The following is a 15,979-nucleotide window of genomic DNA, read 5'->3' as shown; positions in this document are numbered from 1 at the left end:
TTAAACAGAGTTTTTTCTTGTATTTTTATCTATTTTTTCTTGCTACCTAACAGACACTATATACAGACACTATACACAGACACTATATATAACAGACACTGGCTGCCCCACCCAGATTCCCTTTCCCAAGCGGGTGCTTCAGTGCTCCATCTTCTGTGCTTGGTCTCTAGTGGCTCATGGCTGCTCCATTTTTTCAGAGAATTACCCTGCCTGAGTGGAAGCTACAGGATCCCTTGTGAATCCTGCAGCCAGTGACTACCAGCTAATGTCTACCGATCACAAAGGGCAGAGTCCCTTGTCTTAATGTGGTATCAAGTCAGGGCTGCGATTCACAGAAGCCAAATAGGCAAAGGAAATGTTTGAAATGGGCTAGTTAGGGAGACGAGGGAAAGTGTGGGGACTGAGAAAAACCAGGTGAGGGTGAATGGTCACCAATTCATGCCAGCCAATGGATGACTCAGGAATGATGACCCAATGTCGCCAAATCTTTTAGTTTGTTTTTTTAAAAGTCATTTTTTGTGTAATTTTCTGATTTTTTTAAAGCTTAGAAACTGGTCTAAATTAAACAAATAAGCAAAAGCTGCTCTGATAACAAAACAAAGCATCCACATGGAAGAAATAAGCCTGAGAGCTCAGGGGGTTGCAAACTCTTCTCTGGGCACCACAGACTTTGGGCAGCCTCAAGGGTCCTAAAAAGACCACACAGCCACTAGCTGGAGCCTGAGCCTTGGGCAGTCAGTACCCTGTGCTCACACGCATGCTGGGGCCACAGCATGATCTGAGGTTCAGGGACACTGGAAATTCTGTGGAGCCTCCTGGCAAATCCTCAGAGGGACAGATCTAAGACTTCCCCTAAAACCTACTGGAAATGGATCAGATTAACAACCAAGTTGTTGAAAATGAAGGCCCATTTTGACTTTTATTTTCTTAAAGAGTCTGTAGGATGAGATTAATATCCACTGTGAGTGTGTCAGCTGGATTTGAGGGGTGAAAGTGAATTAAAAAAATCACATGTCATAATCACCAAGCTTATTTACTAAGGACCCAAAACTAAAGCTGTGGACTTTAGTTTACACTTGTATTAACACAGCCTTGTATAGGCACAAAGTCTTTGTCTGTTTCAATAAATGTGAATGAAAATGATGTGAATAAAATCGAATACCCTTAAACCAAGAAAACAAATTTACCTTAAATCAACTTAGAACAATTACCATGTTACTTTCTAGAAAGCTTGGCCAGCTTTCTAAAGAGAAACAATTAATTGTGATTCTATTTTCACTTTTAGTAAAGAGGAAAGTGTGCCGAGCAAAAAGTTTAACAACTTAGATAATTAACAATTTTGTTCATCTTCTGCCACTGTGAACTATGTGGTATTTTTATTCTTATATAAATCTTATGCATGATTTCCTTTACTATTCTTTGCCAAAAATGAGCTAAATGGTGGGCTCTCAAAGATTTCATTCTATATGCTATGATTTCTCTTGAAAATAATCTAAAACAAAACAAAAAGCTAAGCCATGCAGAAATTTCTTCTCTCACTAAGCTCATCTTCAGAGTTTGGAGTTCTATCTTTCTATTAAATTTTTAGCAAGCCATCGCTGGCTATAAGCTTAACTGGGAGGAAGGACTGTCAAAGATTTCTGAGTTTTGGGCTCAGGGAAGCAATGAAGGACCAATTAAATATTTTTATATTGTCTAAATTTTGCTACTTAGAAGCACAGAAGAGGAATTTTGAGTATTTCTGCTACGTTTTCTGTATTCCACTTAAGATTCCCTAATGATCTAGGATACAAAGACTTGAACTTTTTAGTTTGAAAAATATCATCTATTTCAGAGATGTTCAATTGAACTTTCTCAGTGAAAATATTCTCGATTTGTACTGTCTAATACAATAAGCACTAGCCGTATATGATTACTGAACACTTGACATGTGTCTATTGAAACTAAGGGCTTGAACTTTTAATTTTATTAATTTTAAATTTAAATAGTAATATATATAGCTATCATGCTGGACAGTAAAGACTTAGCAAATCACAAATTATATATATTTGATGTGTTGAGAATAGAAATTCCATTTTAACTATTTCATGAAATTATGAATAAACCTCCTATACTTCTTAATAGCAGAAGAATATTATTATTTCTTTTTATTTTAAAATTTAAAAAAATTTTTATTGGCGTATAGTTGATTTACAATGTTGTGTTAGTTTCTCCTGTACAGTAAAGTGAATTAGTTATACATAAACATACATCCACTCTTTTTTTAAGATTCTTTTCCCATATAGGGGCTTCCCTAGTGGCTCATAGTAAAGAATCTGCCTGCAATGCAGGAGATCTGGGTTCGATCCCTGTGTCAGGAAGATCCCCTGGAGAACAGAATGACACCCTACTCCAGTATTATTGCCTGGAGAATGCCATGGACAGAAGAGCCTGGTGGGCTACAGCCCATGGGGTAGCAAAGAGTTGGACATGACTGAGTGACTAACACTTTCACTTTTACTTTCCCATATAGGTCATTACGTTGTATTGAGAAGAGTTCCCTATGCTGTATAGTAGGCCTTGTTAGTTATCTGTTTTATGTATAGTTGGGGATATATATCAACCCCAATCCCCCAAGTATCCCTCCCCCTTTCCCCCAATGTTTATTGCAGCACCATTTACAATAGCCAGGACATGGAAGCAATCTAAACATCATCAAAAGAGAAATGAAAAAACAAGATGCAGTACATATAAAACAATGAAACCACGCCATTTGCAGCAATGTGAATGCACCTAGAGGATTGTCATACTGATTCAAGGAAGTCAGAGAAAGACAAATATCCTATGACAGCGCTTATATGTAGAATCCAAAAAATATGTTACAAATGAAATTATTTACAGAGTCACAGATGTAGAAAACAAACTTATTCTTATTTAAAAGCAGCTGCATTCTCAAGGTCCCACTTGTTTGACATTTGATACTGTTTTACTTTACTCCAATCACCCAGCTGGAAGGAGATAATGAAGCTTTGTACCATTATTTTATTCAAAACCCTTACCCCAATGATACATCATCCATAATCACTTCTTAATCAAGAATATAATTTCAGAATCAAACAAAGCAAAAGGAATGCCAACAACTCAGTTGTTTTATTTTTTTTGTGGAGGGGATGTTTGTTTTAATATCTACTAAAATTGAGAGCATGCAATTTTAAAAATATGACAAAATGATTGTAATCAATAAGGACAATTCTGCATTAAGAATCCACTAAAATTAATGTCGACTATTTAAACTCTAACAAGTAGGCAAGCATCTCTTCTAGATTCACAGGAGAATTATTCTACTGGGCAATGACAATATTCTTAGGAGGTCAACTACAGAGGAGTAGACCTAGAATGCGTGTGTGTGTGTGTGTGTGTGTGTGTGTGTGTGTGTGTGTGTATTTTATTCACTTGTTAAAAAATAAATAACACCTCTCAGCTGTCTTTTATAGTTTCACTTGGAGTCTACCAGGCCACTGGAAAGGATGAGCATTTCGTCATTATCTTCAGAGTTCCCTTATTACTAGAGAGGGAATTTCAATCAACTAAATGAGACTGGTCTCATTCACAAGTATTAACAGAATGTTAATAAGATAAATAGATACTCCTGAACTATTAAACACATGCATACAAACTTAGACTCACTAAGAGACCAGGGAATAGAAGATTAAATCTCGGATCACCAAAGTGGATGGATTATAGGTATACATTTGCTTATCACAAAGCAATAAATTAAGAGACATTATGGGATTATAGAAAAGTCATTGGAACCTTCTAGAGATTATAATTTTCACTTTTTTCAATCCAATTCTGCCTGATTTTAGAAAAACATTTCAAAATGATGTGCCTCAGGTTTCCCTCAGACAATATAAGAATAAATTTTCAGTGAGACACTTTGAAAATAAAAGTTTTTAAAAACAATATAATCATGTTAGGTTTTATAAAGCAAATTTCTATATAAACACAAGGCACTATTATAACTAGCCAATAAAGTATCTTTCATATTACATATTATAAAATGATTCAATTCATTCACATTCAGAATCTATCTGTATTTACTTAGAAAATCCTCTTATAAACTTCAATATCCATCATTTCAAAGAATAACAAAATACAAATTCTGTTTCCACTTGGAATAAAATTACAATGCTCTTGTATTTTTTGCATCAGCTCTGTAATCCAATTTCTAGTCTCACTCTTCTACTTATAAACATTCTTTTACAAAACACTCTGTAATATATATTCTTTTTTATGCAGCCTTTATTACTTTATAATCTGATTAATAGCATATCATAATGCATAAATTTACACTTGCAAAATTTATGTAGTGTGGAGTTTGAGCATCTTAGGGTAAGAACTGAAGACTAAATGAGCAGAAGCTCTTGCTGATGACAGCTCTTTAAAATCGAATCCATGTTTTCAAGGAAGAGTTTGTTCTCTATGAAGACTGCATGGCTGTGTCAACATCTTCAAGCATCCTCAATTACTAGGAAGATGGCAATCTAGGAATAAAAGCCTTTCCTCATTTCCGGGGTGTAAGGGGAACACTAATATATGACATCCTCAGGCATCTTGTCAGTGAAAAATGATTCTGACTTTTTCTCAGAGATGCAAACCGTCACAGGAAATGTGGTTTGCCAAACACTGCTAGCCACAAACACCTGTGAAAAAGGGCACTGGGACCAGGACTCAGACATGATATCCAGGTTGATCATGAAGCCATGATTTCCCAGTTAGCAAGCACTCTCCAGTCAGGCTCAGAAGAGGAAAGGATTCTCCTCCTGACTTTCCGAGATCTCCCAGCACTCAGATAGACCTTGTTGACTGGTCTATTCTCTGGCTGAGGAAAGAACACAGCACCAATTTTCCCATTCCCTTCTTTGTTTACTAGTCTCCTTCAAGAGAGAAGTTGTATAGTGGAACTGATCTGGAAAGGATAAAACTTAGTTTCTAGGCTGGTCCTTTAAGACCCTACTTATGGAACATTGGCTAATCCATTATTTGGTCTCTCTGTCAAGTATTTTGTGCATTCATTTTTTGGAAAAAAAAGTTTATTGAAGTTTAGTTGATCTACAATATTATACAAGTTACAGGTGTACAACAGAGTGATTCACAATTTTTAGAGGCTATACTCCATTTACAGTTATAAGATATTGGCTATGTTGCCTGTTTTGTACAATATATCCTGGTAGCTTATTTTATACATAATAGTTTGGACCTCTCAATCTCCTACCCCTATGATATAACTTCTCTCTTCCATCTTCCTGCTTGTAACCACTAGCTTGTTCTCTGTATCTGTGTGGCTGCTTTTTGGGTTACATTCATTAGTTTGTTGTATTTTTTTTTAGATTCCATATATAAGTGATACAATATTGTCTTAATTCACTTAACAAATGCCTTCCAAGTCCATCCATGTTGTCTCATTGGCAAAATTTCATTCTTTTTAATGGCTGAATAGTATTCCACCAGGTATATGTAGGTCCATCTAGTCAAAGCTACGGTTTTTCCAGAAGTCATATACGGATGTGAGAGTTGGACTATAAAGAAAGCTGAGCACCAAAGAATTGATGCTTTTGAACTGTGGTGCTGGAGAAGACTCTTGAAAGTCTCTTGGACTGCAAGGAGATCCAATCAGTCAATTCTAAAGGAAATCAGCCCTGAATATTCTTTGGAAGGACTGATGCTGAAGCTGAAACTCCATACTTTGGCCACCTGATGCAAAAAACTGACTCACGGAAATGACCCTGATGCTGGGAAAGATTGAAGGCAGGAGAAGGGGATGACAGAGGATGAGATGGTTGGATGGCATCAACGACTCAATGGACCTGAGTTTGAGCAGGCTCCAGGAGTTGGTGATGAACAAGGAAGCCTGGCATGCTGCGTTCCATGGGGTCACAGAGAGTCAGACACGACTGAGTGACTGAACTGAACTGATATGTACTACATCTTCTTTATGCATTTATTTGTTGATGGATGCTTAGGTTGCTTTCATATTTTGTCAATTATAAATAATGCTGTTATGAACATTGGGGTACATGAGTCTTTTCAACTTAGTGCTTCTGTTTATTTCAGATATGTACTCAGGGGTAGAATTGCTGGCTAGTATCTCATTTATTGAAGAGCATGACAGACCCAATTATACCTATGATCTCTTCCAGTTAGAAAATTCTGGCTGAACATTTGCAAGTAGTGCTTCTCAGGAGTAAATCATGAAGGGGTGTTGGACATACAGGTCCCTCATCCCTCCAGGAACCCAGCCAACTTACCCCTGCAACTCTAAGTTACCTTGTTCTTTAACATGGCACACAAACATTATGATTTTTCTATGTGTTTTACGACATAAAGAAAGTCCAGAAAGCGTTGGTTTTCAAGAATTTAAGGCGAATCACCTTCTTGGTGAATATATACTACCTTAACAAGCTGTCATACTGGTGATCCTCAATAATTTGCACACAACTTGCATCCTACACGTAAAGCGGGTGAGTATCCATGATTTCTGAACTGCACATAACAGCAGCGATGACAACAAGCATTGTTCCCTAAAGTCCCCCATTAATAAAAGGTAGTTGCTTGGACTGTAATTATGGCATCCTTCCTACCCAAACTTGAAGCTTTTATAGGGCTTATGCAATTAACTACTTAAATGCATCGTAACACTTGCTTCTCTGACAGCAAAGTATTGATTTTTTAATCATTTTCAAGTCTCCTCTAGCACAAATAAATGTACTACAGTTACAGTTAATGCACTGTGTACATGCATTAAACGTTAGTGTGACAGAATTTATTATTTTGTGATATATAGAACTGAAGTCAGGCTTCTCAGAAAGTGGCATCATGGATCCAACATCAGCATGGAAACTACCGTTGTCCTTGATACTCCAAATTCTCTAACTTTGAAAAGCTAGAGATCTTACTTAGGCTTAAAATAAAGGAGGGGGTACTGAGTATAAATCTTTCCTAGGTGTCCGTGTAGGAGAAAATTAACAGTAGTCCACCAGAGAAGATAACAGCTTACTTTCCCCTAAAGGAGTCACCATAGGTGCATGGTAACTTTGTTCATATGAATTTCAGTGTAGATTTTCCCTTGCATTTATTTAGGACATATCAAAATATTTTGCATACAATAGTCGATTTCAATTCTTACACATTTTAATTGTGCTGTTTTAATGCCTCACTGTGGTTAATACATCAGAAAACTGAAACAGTGTTTCACAAAGTGTGATTTCCACATGCCATTTCTGCTGTGCCAGAAAGGTCAACAGAGGTCTCATGAAAGTCACTTATCTAAATACAGACCTGGCAACAAAGGTCATTACACAGTGTATCAACAAGCCTTTTCCTTGGGCACAGCACACATTCAACATTAAAGTTGGTGAGTAAAAAGCAGTTAATTTTGTTTTGTTAGAAATAATATCATTTTAGTTTTAGCATCTAAGACAGATGCCAGCATTTCACTCTGAACAGATGGTAATTCCATCTAATAGTGCATGTCTGTATTAGTAAGGTCTGTTGTGTATACAAACAGTAATAAACAGTAGGTAAGGATCAAAATAAATTTTAATTGTTGACATTAAATTCTGGCAGCCACAGTTCTAAGGCTGCAATATTCCTTTTTCAAGTCTGTCAGATTTACTAATGCTACACAAGCTTTGTCCAAAGCTGCCAGATCCTAGTTTCCATAAAAAGATATTGCATCCTCCCAGCTCCTGGTCTGCACCAGGGTTGCCTGTTTTCCTACACTGAAATAATCATTCAGGGATAACATGAGATTGGTACTACCACTGATGCGATGCTCTTGCAGGATTTTTTTAGAATGCTCCCAGAGGACTGAACCTTTAATTAAGAGGTTGCTTTTTAAAATGTTGTATCCAATTGTTACACTGTGGGTTCCAGTGTTATCACAGCCACTTTCCTATCCTGCTAAGTAAAGGTCTCTCATTCAATTCCATCTATTCTTGTTGCAAATCTGGGCATTCCTGAACTTCTATGAGACTGACATCATCCCTTTCATTTGATTTGCTTTGCCAGAATCTGAAGGATTTCCCTAACAATCTCAGCTCTCATCGGCTGAACTCTTCTGTAGGTTTTACTGTGGATCAAGCCTGCCAACAAGCACCGATTTGGTTCTCATAACGTCTCCAACGATCTGGTATTACAAGTAGTAGCTGCTATTTATTTTGGGAAGCTGCCACGTCAAAAAAAAAAATCATTATAAAAAACCCCAGTTTGGCATTCAACTGACTGTTCAATAACAAACATGCTTTGCAATCAAATTTCTTTAAAAAAAAATGGATGTATTTTTTTGAATCATGAAAAATATATTGCTTCCACCATATGGGACAACCAACGACTCACCAACCGATTTCAGATGCAGCATATTGAGCTGACCATATGTTACAGTGCTGTTGAATGGCTGAGTGATTCATGCCCGTCACATTCTAGTATATCAATTAAAGCTCCTTGAAGTCTGCATGATTTGTGTCTCTGTTATTAAACCCTGCTAATTCATCCCACTTACACATCTGTTATAAATCTCTAGGAGTGCTGCATGATTCATGGCAATCTGTGAGCATGCTACAGCAAATTCTTCTCCTTGTAATTAACAGTAAATTGTTTTACTGCCATGCAATGAATTTTTCAGTTATATTGCAAATGAACTCCTAAATGTGCGGTTCTTTCCTAAGAACTGACTTATATCATTAGGCAATTAAAAAGTATTGCTTTGAACCAAAAGCTTTTAATCAAGAGAAATACAACTTCAACATTGCTTGAGAGCCATGGAAATTTGACATGGTGGTTAGAAGTGCAAAATAATTTCTGTTGTTGAAAAAGCAAAACAAACAAACAAAACCAGCCCTTCTGCGTACTCTCAGGATTTCCCTGATGCTAAGACGTGAGAACGGCTGCCTGGAAATACTGGGTGAGACAAGTTTGCACAGATACTGTTTATCTTAGAAGTGACTTAAGTCAGCTGTCATTACCAAATTTCTCAGATTGCCTTACACTTCTCTAATTGTAAAACAGAGCCTTTATTCTTGAAATAAATAATTGGATAATTAGCCAAGTTGAATCAGCAGAGGATTTCACTGCTGTTCAAGTGTTCTTGTCAAAGGTGAAGCAAATTCATTTCAGCTCGCCTCTGCAGCTCTTCGAAGAGGCTTTGATTTTTTTCCCCCCACTTTCTTGGCAGCAGCCTGAGATTCATGAGTCCATACATCAAGTTGGTAGTTTAACAACAAATGGAATTAAATTCAAAGAAGGGAAACTAATTGAAGGACAGCAACAAAAGTGTTTGGTAATGTGCTTTTTAATATGGCGTGCCACATTTGCATGATAATTTTTCCTTTTTAGCATGGAGCAGAAAGTAACTAGCTTAATGAGGGATTATTCAAGACAGGAATGAACAAAATGCATTCATAACTAAGAACAAAGATTGTATTATGAAACAAAAACAGGCAACCTCAGAGAAGTAACTGGATGATTGGTTTATGCATTATGAATAAAAAGATAGAAAAATATTTATATTAGTATTCACTAATGACTATATATACAAGATTGTTGTAATTAAAATTATAAATTAACATATTAAGAGTGCTTGTTTAATCACTCTGGGTCCTATTTACAATGAAAAGACTTATGTACCTGCATACAAAACAATGTGTGTTTTCAACCCAGCAGCAAACAACCCATACATTCTACTTTGGATGGATTCAGACAGAAAACTTAATGCACCACTAATTACTTGCTTAATGGGAAATGGGCACTTCTAAGCTTGTAGTGTAGAGGTCAGTTTTTGATGGGTAAGAGAAATAGGACATCGTTCCTCCAGGAATGGATCTCCAAAAGGAATTTCTCTGAAGGAAGGTTTAATTTGTACTTAGTTCACAAAGGATGGAAATGTACAGAGTTATTAGATTAAAAGGGTAATCTTAAAGAAAAGGACTAGAAGCTTCTAAGGGCCCAGTCCATCAGCTCATGACCCATATAAAACCCAGAAGCAACTCCAAAGCCACCCATCACACTTTCTTGAAGATTTTGCAATAGAGTTGCAGCTGCTCCTGGGAAAGTACCTCTCTCAAATCAGTTCTGGAACTGTTCATGGGCACCCAAACTAAAGGAGTAGTGATAAACATTTTGGATGAAATGTGCCAATTCTAATGATACATCTAATCGAAAAAACACTTGAAAGAGAGCAAATTGCAATTCTCAAGCTTTTTAATGAAACAGATATATCTAACAAGTATCTTTTTGATTTCTGTGACTGAGGTTTAAGGAAAAAAACATATTTTCATGATTCAGTGCTTCAGAAAAGCTGAATATTCCTTCCAATTTATGGTGCTCTTTTTCTTTCTTTTTTTTAAAAAATAAATTTATTTATTTTAGTTGGGGGGTAATTACTTTACAATATTGTAGTAGTTTTTGCCATACATTGACATGAATCAGCCATGGGTTTACATGTGTTCCCCTTCATGGACCCCCCTCCCACCTCCCTCCCCATCCCATCCCTCTGGGTCATCCCATTGCCCCAGGCCTGAGCATTTGTCTCATGCATTGAACATGGAATGGTGTTCTGTTTCACATATGAACACATGAAAAGATGCTCAACATCACTCATTATTAGAGAAATGCAAATCAAAACCACAATGAGGTACCATTTCACACCAGTCAGAATGGCTGCTATCCAAAAGTCTACAAGCAATAAATGCTGGAGAGGGTGTGGAGAAAAGGGAACCCTCTTACACTGTTGGTGGGAATGCAAACTAGTACAACCACTATGGAGAACAGTGTGGAGATTCCTTAAAAAACTGGGAATAGAACTGCCATATGACCCAGCAATCCCACTGCTGGGCATACACACCGAGGAAACCAGAATTGAAAGAGACACGTGTACCCCAATGTTCATCGCAGCACTGTTTACAATAGCCAGGACATGGAAGCAACCTAGATGTCCATCAGCAGACGAGTGGATAAGGAAGCTGTGGTACATATACACAATGGAATATTACTCAGCCATTAAAAAAAATACATTTGAATCGGTTCTACTGAGATGGATGAAACTGGAGCCCATTATACAGAGGGAAGTAAGCCAGAAAGAAAAACACCAATACAGTATACTAATGCATATATATGGAATTTGAAAGATGGTAACGATAACCCTATATGCGAGACAGAATAAGAGACACAGATGCATAGAACAGTCTTATGGACTCTGAGGGAGAAGGTGAGGGTGGGACGTTCTGGGAGAATTGCATTTGGTGCTCTTTTTCAGAGGTTTTAAATGGTCATTCTGATCCCTGGCGATTCACTCACATGAACTACATTTCGACTTAAGAGTTAAATTTCCCACAGATCTATTGGAATTATGTACCCTCCAAACCATAATTTTATTACTGGAAGAGACAGAGCAAGAAGAGTCATAGTGCTGCAAGTCAACTTTTATTCCTTTCCTACAACAAATCTGTTGACCATTCAAAAGCACTGACCTTCTCATTGTTTATTTCTGTGACTTAAAATCTATCAGTTACACAGATGTTTAATCCTAGGAAAATTAAGACAAAGAAACACCCTATTTATCTACTGAAAACAAAGGAAGCAAGAAGGATATTGGATCTGTAATTTCTGAGGTTTTCCTTATATTCTAATAAAAACAAGTCCATTTTCCCTGGGGTGAACATCCCTGAAAACAATGCATTTTACCATAAATCAAGCGGCAAGCAAAAATTATTTTTCCATACTTTTGTCATGTAAGTGACTTCATTCCCTGTCTGGCAGATGAAAAGCCACAGAGTTCTGACAAGATAAATTAAGAGATTTAGAAATAAAAATTTTCCCAGAAAAACACTAATTCCTCTCTCAGAAAAGAAAGGATCTCACATGTGAACAAAATTAATGTATATTTTTATGGAAATTGAGTAGAAGGAACATTTTGGCAAAGAACAAAAAACTACACATATAAAACTTACCATCTTCTGCAACTGTTTACTTTTTTTACCTCCCAGCTTTTGCTCTGACTATGCTAATCAGAGTGCTGCCCAGGGGGTCATCAATGACCCCACATTCCTTGTATCTTACATTTCTTTCCCTTTCCCTACAGTCTGTGACTCTACTGACATTCTTCCAGAATTCTCTCTGCCCTTGACTTTTTGAATAGTGCTCTTTCTAGATTCTATACCTAACTCTGACCATGTCTCTGTCTCTTTAATTTTTCCTTTTCTCTTTCTCCCAGAACGTGAGCATTCACTGAGGTGTAAACTTTTCTTTTGTATTTTCTCTGCCTTCACTAATACATTACCATCCATAGTTTTACCTCCTTTTATATGCAGGCAATTATAAAACTTACATCCTTCTTAAGCTCCAGATTTGCATTTTCTGCTGTTGGCTGGTTATAATTGTCATGATATGTTTTGGTCAAATAATTAAATTGAAACTCATGGCTATATTTCTCCCATATGGTCTTTCTTCGTTATTTGCATTACATTTAGTGGCATCACCATGGTCTAGGATATTTACTGTCACCTTCAGTTCCTCCCTCTTCTTAACCTGTGGATTTCTTTTCCTTGATCCATTCCATTTCTTCTTCTAATATTTCTTTGTATTTATCTAATTACTTTCTCATGACTTTTTTGGAATGTCCTGTTGTTTTTAGTCACTAAGTCGTATCCGACCCTTTTTGACCCCATGGACTGTAGCCCACCAGGCCCCTCTGTCCCTGGGATTTCCTAGGCAAGAATACTGGAATGGGTTGCCATTTCCTTCTCCAGGGGAATCATCCCAGATCAGGGATTGAACCCAAATCTCCTGCACTGGCAGGAATATTCTTTACTGCTTAGCCAGCAGGGAAGCCCCCTTGGAATGTCTACCAGACTCTATTTCCACATTCTCTTCTAATCTATACTATACTATACTCTGCTGACAGAGAAATCATCATAATCCCCAGCTTTCATCATGTCAGTATGGAACAGCATCTGAAACAGCAACAAGCACATGATATAAACTCAAAAAATATCTATAAACATCTGTACCAAGTATTTATAGTCCACCTCAAATGCCATTTAACCTGACATAATTTCCCAATCTGCTAAATCAGTCACCTATCCCATATTCTCTGCACCCACAGCTTTCTTTTATCCTTTCCTCCAAGGTGTTAATCCTACTTGTTATATGTCAACATCTTAATACATACACCATTAAAGCAAGAATGGTTTCTATTAGAATTCACCCCACTTCCTAGTGCCTGAAATTAGAAATTAGAATCTTAATAGAAACTTAGTGAATCGAGCATTCACAACAAAACATAGCAGTGGTATGGTATGGCACATTATTAACTTTATATTGTAAACAACAAATTTGAAATGTGCAGTTTTTGATCAAAATCTTGAAATACATGTCATAATTCAGGACAACATGCTCCTCACAGAACTGAAAAATGATGCTTTTCAATGTTAGTCCCCAACAGTTTACTTTTGCCATTGAATCCTTAGTTTTAGGACTCTCCATTGTTACATTTATGTTAAAATAATGTTTGGGAAACAATGTTGCAAAGTAAAACTTCATGACTTTGACAACAGAAATTCTATAAAACACTGTGACTAATAAAAAGATTATGTAATAGTTATGACAAAAACCTTGATAGAAATAATTTGTTTTGAGATTTGACTTTGTGCTAGACACCGCCTTAAATATTTAACATGTATTCACTCTTTTCATTCCTCAGGAGAACACTAAAAAACAGGGTATCCTTATTTGTAATTTGGAAGACAAAGGCACAGAGATTATGCAATTTACTTAAGGTCATAAAGCTAGTAGATGGCAGAGCCCAAATTCAAGTCATGGCATTCTGGCTTATCATTTTTCCCTTAGATGTGTGAGTAAATTTTATTTGAAAAAGTCAATGAACTTGTGCATCTCATGCCTTTCAGAGAATATGAGAAGTTTCCAAGTTCTGTTCTCAGGGATAAAGAGTCAGAGAGAGAACACTGAGAGGGCTTAGATGAGTTCTACTCCACTCATCTTCCAGTAGATAGAGTGGCCTTAAGCATCCTCACCAGAGATTAAAACAAGAGCATAGACCACTGGGAGGGGGTGAGTTCCATATCACAGGAACACTTGCTGAAACCACTGAGGACAATATTCACACAGATGTAATAGCTGGTGCTTTAAGCAGGAAGGATGCCACTCTACAGACATCTTCCCTGCTTTTCACTTTCTATCTCCAGGATCTGTCTAGTCTCTAGGGACCAGCATGCCCCTAATTCAGTTCTTTCAGATTGTGTCTATGAAAAGACAAGAGTAGATCTCATCTAGAGGAAAGAGCCTGTCCTAACAGTGTCACAAACTGGAGCAGGTAAGGTGCAGGTGGGAGGTAGTTTGGTACACAACCTGAAGGAAAGAAGACTTGGGTGGGAGGTATTATTATTGAAGATGTTATCGGAAGTGATGTCATGAGGAATATGAATTAGAGTGAGGAAAGCCCCTAAGGGATTGGAAGGAGAATGTTCAATAGAAGCCAGAAGGAAATATTTTGGATCATTATCCGTCTGAAAATTGCCTTTTCAAAGAGGTCACTACACATGGTCTGATTTGCTGGAGAGGTAGTAATTTCTCTACTACTAAAGGATCAAACACACGGCAGACAAACACTTGGAAGCAATGTTCCCAGAGATGTATTAATATTGGCGAGATGGTCACCCTAGATGACTTTTAAATGTTTTAAAGCCCTGAAAAGCTGTGATTTCAGTTCTGCTTAAGCACATGATTGGGGTCCCTTTATCCTCCACTAGGCCTCGGGCCAATCTTCAGGTCATGTGGCTTCTGTTTTCACTTTCTCTGGCCCTCAGGACTGATTACTCTTTTAATTTTTGTTCTCATCACCCACTTGTATCATTTTTCCTAAAGGAGACAGATACTATTATCTACACTCTGTAGCTCTCTAATAACATAACATATAACAACAAATAAATGTACAGGCTTACAGGAAAATGGTGTTTTGTTCAAGCTAGGTACTCCATAAATATTTGTACATATAGGTTAAATATGTGAAAAACACAGAGTTCACTCATGCAGATAATAAAACATAATTTCTTGAAACTTTGGAGTCTTCCTCGCTGACAGAAAATTTGAAGAAAAATTACTTGCTATATTTGATATTTGTTGTATATTAATATAAGATAACTTGGGCCAAACAAGTTTTTCCAGAACTAAAACAAAATATAACAAAAACTGTGGAGCTTTATATGGAAACAGTAAGGAAGAAGGTCTGAGGAATATTTCATAGCTAAATATGTTTGCTAGAAATCTCATAACCTCTTCACATCTGGACATTTCCTTAAAGAGTGCCAGGAAACTAAGCCTTGTTGGATGCTGACAGAGAAACTGATTTGAAAATATCTTAACTTGTAGGTAATTGGGTATATAGGTGTTAATAATACATGTAATCAAGTTAGTATGAACTTAATTTGTTCTAAGTGAAGCAAACAAAAAATTATACAAGCCATCTCCTGCTAGATTATACTTGATATTAAGTTTTTTATTTCAATTTTATGCACCTAGGAACTTTACATTTATAATAAACAGATAATAAGAACACTACTGCCTATCCAATAAAGGCAAAATATGACACCAGGGCAGCCTACTAACTTATGGATGTCTGCTGTTAGCTCCATGGGGCAGGAATGGGTAGACCCAATCCCACACTAAAGGTTAAGACTGAGGAGAGAAGTATTCCAAATTCTCACAAGAAGCCTCCTAAATACTTCAAACAATTGTTGGGACACCTTTAGGACTTAGGGTGGTGGCTGAGTCCTAGAGTCACTCTGCATCTAATTATATTTATTATGACACAACAACTCAGGAATCCTCCAGGCTCTTAAATTTATTTTTCTGTTCAACTATGTCAAGGTCAGTAGCAATCGGAGTTTGTGAGGGAGCAAGAGAAAGCTGAAAAGACAAATATTAAGTC

At 36.9% G+C, this 15,979-nt stretch overlaps 1 protein-coding gene across 1 annotated transcript in view; it reads right to left on the bottom strand.

Moving 5' to 3' along the window:
* Positions 1 to 15,979, bottom strand: part of USH2A (usherin) — a 901,466-nt gene that overhangs the window by 623,900 nt on the left and 261,587 nt on the right. The window lies entirely within an intron of this gene.

Source organism: Giraffa tippelskirchi, chromosome 5, assembly GCF_054371585.1.
Source record: "Giraffa tippelskirchi isolate mGirTip1 chromosome 5, T2T-mGirTip1v1.2.pri, whole genome shotgun sequence".
NCBI lineage: Eukaryota > Metazoa > Chordata > Mammalia > Artiodactyla > Giraffidae > Giraffa > Giraffa tippelskirchi.
This window is presented reverse-complemented; position numbering and strand designations above follow the sequence as displayed.